Genomic DNA, 14615 nt, shown 5'->3' with positions numbered 1-14615 from the left:
GAATGGCGGATGGGAGAGTGCGAATGCCATTGGGTTTCAAAGCCAAAATCAGTCAAGACATGATCCATACTCCAACACATATAATCCGGGGTGGCGAGGCCTGATGCGAAATAAATAAGCACACAAATTAAACCCTCTTTTTGTCAAATTGTAGCAAAGATGTAAGTAGGGATCGTTCTAGACCGGGGATTAGGAGGGATTGCTAAACGCTTGGAAACTGACTCAAACACTCAAAAACAAAGTTAAAAACACTAAACTAGACTCAAAGAATGCAAAACTAAAAGTTAAAACACTTAAACAAACCTAAAAACCAAAACAGCAACTAGAAGGCTCAAAACTGCCTAAAAACCACTTTCTGGGCAGTTTTGAGCACCTACACTAATTTGGACGAAATTTGATGAAAACTTGAATCAAAATGCTTAGAAACACAAATCAAAACACTTTCTAACTAATCTAAGACTTCAAATTAAAGGGGGATTTTGTTTTGACAAAAATTAAACTAAAGAAAACAGATTGGAAATAGGGCAGATTGTAAAAACGATTTTGGTGAAATAGATGGTTAAAAGGCTAGTTAGGAGGTTCTTCTCCACACATGTCACACTTGCAAACAAAACGATTTTCAGTTGTTCTTCCAATAAATTATAAAGACTCAATGACACACCCCGTCCCGAAGGAGGGCATGCTGGCCGTCACGTGAGAGTGACGTAACCATTTGCACAGTACGGAAGCTTTAATTATACAATTTATAAGTTGATACACCCGAAGGTGAGTCCTAATTTTGTCCAATCTGTCAGAACACCGTCGAATTCCTCGTAGTCACCACACCTTTGTGATTCCTGAACCTGGAGGGGCGCAAAACCAAAATTGAGTGGGTCAGTAAAACAATTCTTTTCCAAATCCAAACATTTCTCAAAACGTTGTAACCCCTCTCCGTAAAACCTATATACTTTCCCAGAAATGTAAAATATAAATATACATATATATTCTCAAAACTTCATTTTTACTATCTCAACATTATCTCTTTATCAATCATGCCATGCCATGTCATCTCAACATTTCTCATATTAATTATGCCATGCCACATCATCTCAACAGTAATAAGGTATGAATGCATCAACATAATCATATCAGGTGCAAGAAAGTAATCAACCGTAGGCCCTCTAATAGCCCTATACGGTTGAACCTAGAGCTCAAAATCTATCATTATCACTCTACCGGAGTCACCTCTGTGACCCGTCCGGCCTTCTGCACACAAGTTACGCTCTAGTGCTTCTCATAAATCATCTGTGCACATAATCTAAGGTCACCCACCAGTCGGAATCTCACTAACACTCTCGCGACTGGTCTGTCGTACCCACTCCGCGTGGACTGTACGACTAGCATCTACTTGGATCCAAGGCGAGCGTGCGATGCGGTGAATACTATAAGCACTAAACCATGGTGCAGGATTTGAGCTCAATATATATCATCATCATCATAACAGTAATTAAATACTCACCTGTGCGTTCACCGCACCATTTCATACATATGTATCATAAATCAATTCTTACCTGTGCGTCCACCGCACCAATTCATACATATGCATCATAAATCAATTCTTACTTGTGCGTCCACCGCACCAATTCATACATATGCATCATATATTAATTCATGCATGGCATTTCAACTCACATTTCTATATACTTTTCATATCAATTCTATGCATGGTATTTCACTTCCCGTTTTTCCACATAACTCATATGCATTTCATTTTAAACATATTTTCATTTCAATTCAATTTCTGGGAAACGTCAAGTATATATATATACGGAAAACAAAACTGCCCACTCACCTGGAGTTCGTCCAACAACTCCCTAGCACCACACATCAAGGCGTCACGACGATCGCCGCCTAGAATAGTAATCAAATCCAACCTCAGAATTCATATCGATAGAATATATAACTTATATAAAATACGTCACTACGTAGTTCGATCCGGAAGATCTGCCACTCAGATTTTAAATCCATAACTTCCAGAGGTCCACAATATATCTCTAGGATAACATCCTAAAATTTCATTACCATCCAACGGTCGGATCTCCGTCAATTTCCAAAACCAAGTGACGGTTAACATTTTATATTATGGACTTACAATTCCAATTCCGGAAGATCCGTAACTCGGATTCCCAATCCGTAAGTTCCAATAATCCTCAAATATTACGTATTACAACGTATCAAAGTTTGGTGACGATCCAACGGTCGGATCATCAATTCACATTTTCACCTAAATGTGAAAACTATAAAACGTTATTTGAACACCTAACCAACAATCTTCAATAACTTTCTCATACGGTGTTCAATTTAGGTATATGAATATACCACAGTGATCTACTCGACGTCACGGACGTCGACATATTTTTAAAATATTTTTATTTTTATTTTTTTATTTTTACTGTAGCACCTTCTTCTTTCTTGGGTCGCCGGACTGGTTTTTCCGGCGGCCGTTTTCCGGGCAGTTTTTCAAATTGCCATAACTTTGTCATTTCTCAACGAAATCAAGTGATTCAAAAACAAAAGTTGTAGCCCTTGAAGAGACAAAGAGAATGGTACCTTGCACAACACCTAGTTCGCCGTGGTTTGGCCGGAAACTGCCTCGAAAGCCTCGGAGGTCGCCGGAAACTGGGTATTTTTCAAATGAGTATAACTTCTTCAATACTCAACGAAATTGAGTGAAACAAAAAGGAAAGTTGTAGTACTTGACGAGACGAAGAGATTGATACCTACCTCGACTCCTAACTCGCCGGGGATTCGCCGGAAAAAGCCTCGAAAGCTCCGGCCAAACTTTGAACTTGTCGATCTCCGTGTTCTTACGTCCAAAAACTTCCAACGAAGCACTCCGAGCTTCCTTGGGACCTCACTAAGCTCACTATGAGCTTGGATTGTCCTAAAAATCAACCAATTCAAAGCTCATGAACAGTACACTTTCATGGGGAGTTTAGAATCTAGGTTTTCCGAAGTAAAACTTACCTGAAATGGATACCAACGTGATCGTGAAGTCCTCAGGATTCCAATGGTGGTCTCAAACTTGACGTTGGTATAGATTTAGGGTGGTTTTGTGGTGGTCCGTGTGAGTTCGAAGGAGAGGGAGAGAGAGTGAAAATCTGAAATGGAAGAAGAAGAGAGAGAAGGAAAGGTTACGGAAAATGGGGAGGAAATTAGGGTATAGGACCCTACCTAAAGTCCAACACAACAATAGCTTAGAAATTTTAGGTAAAACAAACACCAAAATTACGCACCTTAATCCCGTTTAAGGGCGTTTTTGTAATTTCACATCCTCGGAATTAAAAATTCCGGGACGGGCTATGACAATCTCCCCTCCTTATAGAATTTCGTCCCCGAAATTCCAGCCACCAACCAAACTCTCAATACTAAAAAAAAATAGCCTCGGATACATATCTCTCATCCGTTCTTTTGTCTCCCAAGTAGCTTCTTCTGCTGAATGGTTCCTCCACAATACTTTTACCAAGCTCACGATCTTATTCCTCAGAGTCTTATCTTTCCAATCCAGTATAGTCACTGGTTCCTCATCAAGTCGAATCCGGATTAATCTCCAAAGGTTGAACCAGAATCTTATGCGACAAATCTGCCACCTAGTGACAACGCATCGAACACAAAATACATTATGTGCCTTAGCCAATTCTGAAGGCATCACAAACTTGTATGCAACTTCGTCGATTCCTTTAATGATCAAAACGGACTGATGTGTTCAAGACTTATCTTGTCTTCCTTTCTGAATCTTACTATTTCTGTTCATGGTGAAATTCCAAAAATATCAAACCATTTACCTTACACACTCGATTAGTGGCATATCCATCTGTTGATCTCTTTTGCCATTCCTGGTTACTTCAGTTTAACTTAATCACCTGAATACTTTGAGGAGACTAATCCATAGTCTCAGGGTCTACTAAAACTCTTTCTTGATCGAATCTTTCTCTATTCAGAAGCATTCCATTCACAAGTCATCAAAAACCGACTCACGTGACACATTTCATGGTCCTTATGGCGTTACTTCGGAAACTGCACAACCAACATACTTAAGAAACTTAGCAGTTCCGTAATCCAATTCTCTTTTCCATAAAACAAATTAGTAATGTTGCACTGTCTGGGAAAGGTTGTTACTCAACACTGGAGTAAATGTACTAACTTGTTACTTAACAAGTATAACTTCTTCTCGATCTTCCATTCTTAACTTTACTTTAGTTGGTTTCCAATCCACAAGAAGATAATCTTGGCAAACGTGCCAGACATTAATCTTACTGTAGTCTTCTCGCCAAGTGCTTGAGCTAGAACAAACTTTACGATCACCCTGATCGTACAATCATGTTCATTAAGCAATACAATTCACTTTCGCTGCCTCATATCAAAATCCTTCCAAGTAATGGATATTGAAGACTTTTTGGATTCGTAAAAATCTTGCATTCTTATCAACATATAATGCCTTCATAACTTCACAGCAAGAATGATAATCGTGACTTCCAAATCACCAGTAGGGTAATTCATCTCATGAGGTTCCATTTATCGTGAAACGTATGCAATCACCCTAACATTTGCATCAACATGCCTCCAATACCATTCAAGAAACATCACTAAAAATTTATGATTACCACTATTCTCTGGGAATACCAAAATACGTGCATGAGTGAGGAAATACTTCAGTTGTTGAATCCTTTGCTCACAATTTCCTTCCCACTCATACATAACCTCATTTCTCCACAGTCAATTTCTGCTATCTTTTAATGATTCACTTGAATACCTTAAGCAGACATAACAAATTTTAGAATGCCACTTGATCCATTTAACTTTAGCTTTTGCTAAACTTAGCATACAACTAACGTTCTCTCAATCTTTGCTTCATTGACTTAATACGTTTACATGCTCTGCTCTGGCTCAGAATATGCCAGAATATCTTCAATGAAAATGATATCAATCTATCAAGGCATTATTGGAATACTTCATCCATCAACTCATAAAACAGCATGAGTATCCATATAGCATCACCAAACTTCATAAAGACTATAACGAGTCCAGAAAAACAATCTTAGGAACAACGTTACTCATAATTTTCAATTGATAGTAAACAGACTTCAAGTCAATCTTTGAAAAGATAAAAGCACCTTTGAACTGATCAAATGAGCGTCAATACACCACAATGGATAACGGTTCTCATTCGTTACCCGATTCCATTATCTATAATCAATGAATAATCTCTAAGTCCATTTTCTTTCTCACCAACAAACTGGTGCTCCTCAAAAGTGTTGTACTAGGTTGAATAAAACTTTTATCAACCAATTCCCTCAACTGAATTTCCAATTCCCTTAACTCATCATGAACCAATCTCCAATATAAATTTATATCTGGCAACAAATCAATAATGAACCTCATATCTCTGCCTGAAGGCAATCCAGGTATACTTTCAAGGAAGACATCAAGAAAAGTCTAACTCTTTCGACATTATTCATACTACTCCAAACAACATCATTTAGCACCACATGAGCTAAGTATTTTTGACAGCCTTTCAAAAACAATCTCTTTGCTCTCACAGCATAAATAACAGCCTGACTCAATCCATTTTGCATACTTACAAAAGTAATCTCTGTTCATCCAGATCGATGGAAAGTACTGGTTTCCCATAACATTTCGTCTTGTCACAATTATAACCAACCAATCTAATGGAAATAATTTAACCGACACAATACATACTCTATTACTACTAAGCATTCTGAATAAGTACAAAATAATCTACCGGTTTACTTACTTAACGAATCCACGAATGAGTTATTAATATTACGGTCTGCAGCCCGCAATACTGATAAATCATCGTTGTCTCGATAAGTAGGCAACCACTCACAAAGATATAACATTACTATTTTGTCACTCAATGCAAAATACATACACTCGTCTCAACTACATTTATTTACTACTTCCTAGGTAATAGCATACATAATAAGAAATATATCAGCCGAAGTCAACTAGAATGACCAATACGGTTGATTCAACTCTTATCTCAATAATACGTCGGCCGGATCCACTCCGCGTGGTAGGTACGGCCGAGCCTATAACTCACTAATTTCTCATGTGTCAGTCAAATCCACTTCTCATGGTCTGTACGGCTGAACATATAACTCATCAAATATCTCTGTACTCACGGTCAATCCGACCAAACTACTAAATCCATAACTCTGCTAAATCGACACTATGATTTCATGGAAAATTGTTGAGTACAACTGATTCTAGGGACGATTCACAACTCTGTGTCCCTTCTGTTCACATAAACACATTCATTAATTTCACATTTCCCAAAGTGTTAATTTTGTACCTGCTGCACAAAGTACATTTCCTTTACTCGAGACACCTTGTCTCAAATATCTGGGATTACCAGTATATCCATCACTTTTACTCTGACCAGCGACATTAAAACCTCAGCTGGAAGAATTAACTCTAGCTTCACTTCTTTCGAAGCTCTGAATCTTTCTATATCCTTGATATGACGAATCATTAACTTTATCGTCAACTTCCTTGATTCACATTTGCAAACTCTTGCTTACTACCATCGATAAATGTCGGAGGGATAAACTTTTCCTTTAAACAAGTCCTTAAACAATTCTCAATCGACTGATTCCTCTGGTGACAACAATTCATACTCCTGTTTCCACCAGGATACAAATTCATAACCAAAACCAGGTAGTCGTCTCGACCCCTTGTCAGAAGGAAATTTCCTTTGACTTGCATAACCTGAAACATCTTTTCCAAATGGTTAAACCGTTACTTCGCTCCCTCAGGTTCATCATTTCATAAGGTGATTCAAATTCAACTCATAACCCGTCTTAAAATGTCCATTTTGATAATATACCGAATCACCATGATAATAGTTTCCCCCAAACCGCTAATTCAAGGAGACTAAATTCCTCTAACTACGTGGTTTGCTACGAGGCGGTGTAATTCTGACAGAATTCACTATAAACTTCTCAAGATGTCCAAGATTGCAACCATGCTCTGATACCAACTGACACACCCCGTCCCGAAGGAGGGCATGCTGGCCGTCACGTGAGAGTGACGTAACCATTTGCACAGTACGGAAGCTTTAATTATACAATTTATAAGTTGATACACCCGAAGGTGAGTCCTAATTTTGTCCAATCTGTCAGAACACCGTCGAATTCCTCGTAGTCACCACACCTTTGTGATTCCTGAACCTGGAGGGGCGCAAAACCAAAATTGAGTGGGTCAGTAAAACAATTCTTTTCCAAATCCAAACATTTCTCAAAACGTTGTAACCCCTCTCCGTAAAACCTATATACTTTCCCAGAAATGTAAAATATAAATATACATATATATTCTCAAAACTTCATTTTTACTATCTCAACATTATCTCTTTATCAATCATGCCATGCCATGTCATCTCAACATTTCTCATATTAATTATGCCATGCCACATCATCTCAACAGTAATAAGGTATGAATGCATCAACATAATCATATCAGGTGCAAGAAAGTAATCAACCGTAGGCCCTCTAATAGCCCTATACGGTTGAACCTAGAGCTCAAAATCTATCATTATCACTCTACCGGAGTCACCTCTGTGACCCGTCCGGCCTTCTGCACACAAGTTACGCTCTAGTGCTTCTCATAAATCATCTGTGCACATAATCTAAGGTCACCCACCAGTCGGAATCTCACTAACACTCTCGCGACTGGTCTGTCGTACCCACTCCGCGTGGACTGTACGACTAGCATCTACTTGGATCCAAGGCGAGCGTGCGATGCGGTGAATACTATAAGCACTAAACCATGGTGCAGGATTTGAGCTCAATATATATCATCATCATCATAACAGTAATTAAATACTCACCTGTGCGTTCACCGCACCATTTCATACATATGTATCATAAATCAATTCTTACCTGTGCGTCCACCGCACCAATTCATACATATGCATCATAAATCAATTCTTACTTGTGCGTCCACCGCACCAATTCATACATATGCATCATATATTAATTCATGCATGGCATTTCAACTCACATTTCTATATACTTTTCATATCAATTCTATGCATGGTATTTCACTTCCCGTTTTTCCACATAACTCATATGCATTTCATTTTAAACATATTTTCATTTCAATTCAATTTCTGGGAAACGTCAAGTATATATATATACGGAAAACAAAACTGCCCACTCACCTGGAGTTCGTCCAACAACTCCCTAGCACCACACATCAAGGCGTCACGACGATCGCCGCCTAGAATAGTAATCAAATCCAACCTCAGAATTCATATCGATAGAATATATAACTTATATAAAATACGTCACTACGTAGTTCGATCCGGAAGATCTGCCACTCAGATTTTAAATCCATAACTTCCAGAGGTCCACAATATATCTCTAGGATAACATCCTAAAATTTCATTACCATCCAACGGTCGGATCTCCGTCAATTTCCAAAACCAAGTGACGGTTAACATTTTATATTATGGACTTACAATTCCAATTCCGGAAGATCCGTAACTCGGATTCCCAATCCGTAAGTTCCAATAATCCTCAAATATTACGTATTACAACGTATCAAAGTTTGGTGACGATCCAACGGTCGGATCATCAATTCACATTTTCACCTAAATGTGAAAACTATAAAACGTTATTTGAACACCTAACCAACAATCTTCAATAACTTTCTCATACGGTGTTCAATTTAGGTATATGAATATACCACAGTGATCTACTCGACGTCACGGACGTCGACATATTTTTAAAATATTTTTATTTTTATTTTTTTATTTTTACTGTAGCACCTTCTTCTTTCTTGGGTCGCCGGACTGGTTTTTCCGGCGGCCGTTTTCCGGGCAGTTTTTCAAATTGCCATAACTTTGTCATTTCTCAACGAAATCAAGTGATTCAAAAACAAAAGTTGTAGCCCTTGAAGAGACAAAGAGAATGGTACCTTGCACAACACCTAGTTCGCCGTGGTTTGGCCGGAAACTGCCTCGAAAGCCTCGGAGGTCGCCGGAAACTGGGTATTTTTCAAATGAGTATAACTTCTTCAATACTCAACGAAATTGAGTGAAACAAAAAGGAAAGTTGTAGTACTTGACGAGACGAAGAGATTGATACCTACCTCGACTCCTAACTCGCCGGGGATTCGCCGGAAAAAGCCTCGAAAGCTCCGGCCAAACTTTGAACTTGTCGATCTCCGTGTTCTTACGTCCAAAAACTTCCAACGAAGCACTCCGAGCTTCCTTGGGACCTCACTAAGCTCACTATGAGCTTGGATTGTCCTAAAAATCAACCAATTCAAAGCTCATGAACAGTACACTTTCATGGGGAGTTTAGAATCTAGGTTTTCCGAAGTAAAACTTACCTGAAATGGATACCAACGTGATCGTGAAGTCCTCAGGATTCCAATGGTGGTCTCAAACTTGACGTTGGTATAGATTTAGGGTGGTTTTGTGGTGGTCCGTGTGAGTTCGAAGGAGAGGGAGAGAGAGTGAAAATCTGAAATGGAAGAAGAAGAGAGAGAAGGAAAGGTTACGGAAAATGGGGAGGAAATTAGGGTATAGGACCCTACCTAAAGTCCAACACAACAATAGCTTAGAAATTTTAGGTAAAACAAACACCAAAATTACGCACCTTAATCCCGTTTAAGGGCGTTTTTGTAATTTCACATCCTCGGAATTAAAAATTCCGGGACGGGCTATGACACTCAATGCCCCGAATTAACCGTGAATTGCACTAATTAACTCTCAGTTTTTCCAGAATTTATCAAGTTGGATGATTGCATACGACAACCCAAAACATTCCCTACAAGTTCCCTACATGAATTGCATAATAGAGATACAAGCAAGAATCAATACGTTCTATGAAAAACATAAGCATTGACGAAGCATTTGTTACTATGAATTGCATGAAACTTATGCTAAGAATTCATTCAACACGATCGTTTTCAAGCGATCTTCACTACTTGTGATTATAAGATTGTAACTATTAGGTGAAACTCCCTCATAATCTAGCATCATATTCATGCATGAAAACTAAGCGTGCACTCTCAATCAACATACACAAATAAGTTATCAATCAAATAGATGAACGAATTGAATCCATAACTTATGAAATAACAACTGAATTTAATCGAATCAAATTGCAAGCATGTACATGGTTTCGAATCACCCCCCAACTAAGGGGGTTTAGTTCCTCATACTCACAACACAAAGTTTATTGAATTGAAACATCAAAGACATAAGAAAGATTACACCTAAAATGCCAAAGAAGTCCACTTTGAAATCTGCACAGAAAGCTCCTCTTTCTTCTTCTCCTTGTTGCGGCAAAGTTGGTTTAGGGGGTTTTTGGATGGTTTTGGATGACTTTTGATGAGGGAGAATGGTGGAAAACTATCTAGGATAGGTGTAGGGCACGGCTAAGAAGGTTTGGGGTCAGAAAATATGGATTTGGGTGTAGGTTGGGCTCGGCAAAGGTGAGGGACAGGTTCTGGCGTGAATGGAGTTGCTGGATGTGTTTTGGTTTTTTAGAAGGGAGTTAGGATGGTAGGGTGGTGCGGCAAGGTGTGGGAAAGGGTTATGGAGGTGTGGAATGGTGTCTAAAGGAGGAGGATGGTGGCTGGAATGGACTAAAGGCTTCGGCAAGAGATGGTTTTGGTGATGGTGGCTGCGGCAAGGTGGGGGAAAGGGAGATGGTTTTCTGATTTTTATGGAGAGGGAAGAAGATCTTCGGCTAGGGTGGTAAAACACAAATATATAAGCACCTAAAACCCTAATGAAATCAGATTAGACCACAATGGGCTAGGGTTTGTGCGGCACTTAAGTGAACATGGGCTAGGGTTTGTAAAATAGGCTTCTAGGAAGGAAATGTGCGGCTTGGGTTTAGGAGAATTGGACTAGGGTTTAACATGGCAGATTTTAGATGATTAGGCCCTAGGGTTCGGCATGGGTTGAAGGTCCACAAGGAAATTTGGGTTTAGGTCATCTAAAAGCCCAACGCCAAGAATAGAAACTCTCGAAAATGGAAACCTCCAAGAATAGAAACTTCCAACTTTAGAAACTTTGGTTGCCAATTCCGATTTAGGAAAGATCAACCCAAAATGGAAACTTTTAGGCTTAGCTTTCCTACTTCAAGTAGGAAACCTCAAATCTTCAACTCTTCAATTTCATCCCCACCTTGTGTTCCAAGCATGTCCTTTTCAATCCAAACTCACATTTTGCTCCAAAAGCTCCAATTTGCATCGTTTCATGTAATACGTCCGCTAAACCTGAAAACACAAGAAAGTAGCTTAAAAGACTACTTTAACGAAGAAAACATAACAAAGATGCATAAGAACTAGCTAACTAAGGTGCATAAATATGCTCCTATCAAGACCACCCAAATTTCAAGTGGAGGGAGCCCCAGCAACCTCAGAACCAAGGAGGCTTTAGGCAACAACCCCCGGGGTTCTTTCCCAAAACCTACGGCCCACCCCAAAATCAAGCCCAATCCGGCCCAAGTGCCTCAGGTACGTCTCTTGACAATGATGCACTTCTTAAGATACTAACTAAGTTGTCTAATGGGCAGGAAGATCAAGCAAAGGCTATGCAAAACCAAGATAAGAGGGTGGATCAACTTGAGAAACAAATTGGGCAGATTGCCGAGTTTGTAGGTAAGTTTCGAGATCCCGGACAACTTCCTAGTTCCACCATTCCAAATCCGAAGGGAGGTTTCGAAAGTGCAAAAGCAATCACCCTAAGAAGTGGTAAGGAGGTTGGGGCAGGTTCTTCATCAAAAACAGGTCATAACGAGGATGAAATTTTGCAAATGGAAGAGGAGGAATCAAGGCTGCCCACGGCAAAGGTGGTTCCACCTTTGCCGCAAGCTCCTAATGTCCCAAATCTGCCCAATTTGTCCCATAAAGGTAAAAATGTGTCAAATTCAGTTCATACTAATGTTTTCCCTTCAATTGTGCCTTTTCCTAGTAGGTTCATGCAAACGAAGAAAGAAGAGGCAGAAAAGGATATCCTTGAAACCTTTCGGAAAGTTCAAGTTAACATACCTTTGTTAGATGCAATCAAGCAAGTTCCAAGGTATGCTAAGTTCTTGAAAGAGTTGTGTACCACTAGGAAGAGGATGTCGACTAAGGAAGTGGTAAAGGTAGGTGAGAATGTGTCCGCCATCTTGCAACGCAAACTACCTCCAAAATGCAAAGATCCAGGTAGCTTTAGCATGCCTTGTGTCATTGGGAACACTAGATTTGAATCTGCCATGCTCGATTTAGGTGCTTCTATAAATGTTATGCCATATTCCATTTATGCATCTATGAACTTAGGAGCGTTGAAAAATGATGGGGTAATAATACAATTAGCCGATAGATCTAACGCCTATCCAAAAGGAGTTTTGGAAGATGTTCTTGTGCAGGTTAATCATTTAGTTTTCCCGGCGGATTTCTATGTCCTCGAGATGGATGAATCGGACCATGCTCCTTCGCTGCCCATTCTACTTGGAAGGCCATTCATGAAGACGGCCCGGACGAAGATTGATGTGTATAGTGGAACTTTATCCATGGAATTCGATGGGGAAGTTGTTAATTTTAATCTTTCTGATTCCATTAAATACCCTAGTGAGGACCATTCATGCTTTTCTATTGATATAATTGACTCTTTGGCGCAGGGATATCTCGACGATTTGAATGACGATGCGCTTGAGAAGGTCATTACACAAGGCATGGAAATCAAAACAAAGGGGGCAGATTGCATGCATACCCACGGCATACATGAATCATCCCATGCCGTGCCCCCTAGTGAGGAATTACTTGAAGTTGTGGCTGCCCTTGAGTCCTCACCTAAGCTTGATGGTAAGTATACTAACCGTGAGTCCATTTCCATTTCGACTAACAAATTGCTTCCATCCATAATTCAGGCACCTATCCTTGAACTCAAGCCTTTGCCAAGCCATTTGAAGTACATTTTCTTGGGAGAAAATGAAACACTACCTGCCATCATTTCCTCCTCCCTCACGGCACAAGAGGAGGAGAAATTGCTTCGAGTTTTGAAGGAGTTCAAATCTGCCCTAGGTTGGACATTGGCCGATATTAAAGGTATAAGCCCTACAACTTGTATGCATCACATATTTCTTGAGGAGGGGGCCAAACCAACTAGAGAGGCTCAATGCCGTCTTAACCCTCCGATGATGGAAGTAGTGAAAAAGGAGATCATAAAGCTTTTAGATTGTGGGGTTATCTATCCAATCTCGGATAGTAAGTGGGTTTCGCCCGTACAATGCGTGCCAAAGAAGTCCGGAGTGACGGTGGTAGCTAATGCCGAGAATGAGCTTGTCCCTCAACGTATTCAAACCGGTTGGAGGGTGTGCATTGACTATAGGCTGCTAAACACTACCACGAGGAAGGACCACTTTCCATTGCCGTTCATTGACCAAATGCTTGAGAGGTTAGCGGGTTATGCTTTCTATTGTTTTCTTGATGGTTATTCTGGTTATAATCAAATTGTTATTTCACCCGAGGACCAAGAAAAAACCACTTTTACATGCCCGTTTGGAACATTTGCATATCGTCGCATGCCTTTTGGTTTATGTAATGCACCTGCTACATTTCAAAGATGTATGATGAGCATATTTTCTGATTACGTAGAAAAGATAATTGAAGTGTTTATGGATGATTTTAGTGTATTTGGTGATGCGTTTGATAGTTGCTTGCATAATCTAAGTTTGATCCTAAAACGTTGTGTTGAAACTAACCTTGTACTTAATTGGGAAAAGTGTCATTTTATGGTTAAACAAGGTATCGTTTTAGGTCATATAATCTCTGAAAAGGGTATTGAGGTTGATAAGTCGAAAATAGATCTTGTACGTCACTTACCCTCTCCGACTTCGGTTAGAGAGGTTCGTTCGTTTCTTGGCCATGCAGGATTCTATCGTAGGTTCATCAAAGATTTCTCGAAGATAGCACAACCTCTTTGCCGACTCCTACAAAAAGAAGTGGCGTTTGAATTCACCAAGGAGTGCACGGAATCATTCAAACAACTCAAGGAGTTGTTGACCACGGCACCCATCATTGTTCCACCGGATTGGAGTCTACCTTTCTGATAGGAGCATATTTATGCGCCTTAGTTAGCTAGTTCTTATGCATTGTTGTTATGTTTTCTTCGTCAAAGTAGTCTTTTAAGCTACTTTCATGTGTTTTCAGGGTTAAAGGACATATTACACGAAATGATGCAATTTGGAGCTTTTGGAGCAAAAAATGAGCTGGAATGTGGTGTATGCAAATGGAGCACGAAGAATGGACGAGTTTGAAGGTCAAAGAAGCTTAAGAATGAAGAAATGAAAGTGATGAACTAAGAATTCGGAATTGGAAACCAAAGTTTCTAAAGTTGGAAGTTTCTATTCTTGGAGGTTTCCAATTTCGAGAGTTTCTATTCTCGGCTTTGGGCTTTTGGATGACCCATCTTTGCCTCTTGGACCTATACACCATCCCCAACCCTTGCCGTGCCCTCCCACCACCATCACCACCTTGTGCAGCCACCATTGGAGGAGGAAGAAGTAGTGCCGTGCATTCCAAAGGAGGACGACACCTTGCACATGCAA

At 39.8% G+C, this 14615-nt stretch overlaps 1 long non-coding RNA gene across 1 annotated transcript; it reads right to left on the bottom strand.

The window, feature by feature from the left end:
• Window positions 1–711: 711 nt before the first annotated feature.
• LOC139192075 (uncharacterized) lies at window positions 712–9574 on the bottom strand. The gene is made up of 9 exons (XR_011575871.1): window positions 9397–9574; window positions 9154–9313; window positions 8980–9048; window positions 8222–8280; window positions 3007–3140; window positions 2764–2923; window positions 2590–2658; window positions 1832–1890; window positions 712–842 (listed from the first exon to the last, which is right to left on the bottom strand). It is a non-coding gene; the product is annotated as an uncharacterized lncRNA (long non-coding RNA).
• Window positions 9575–14615: the final 5041 nt, after the last annotated feature.

This window comes from Malus domestica, chromosome 15 (genome assembly GCF_042453785.1).
Source record: "Malus domestica chromosome 15, GDT2T_hap1".
NCBI classification, from domain to species: domain Eukaryota; kingdom Viridiplantae; phylum Streptophyta; class Magnoliopsida; order Rosales; family Rosaceae; genus Malus; species Malus domestica.
This window is presented reverse-complemented; position numbering and strand designations above follow the sequence as displayed.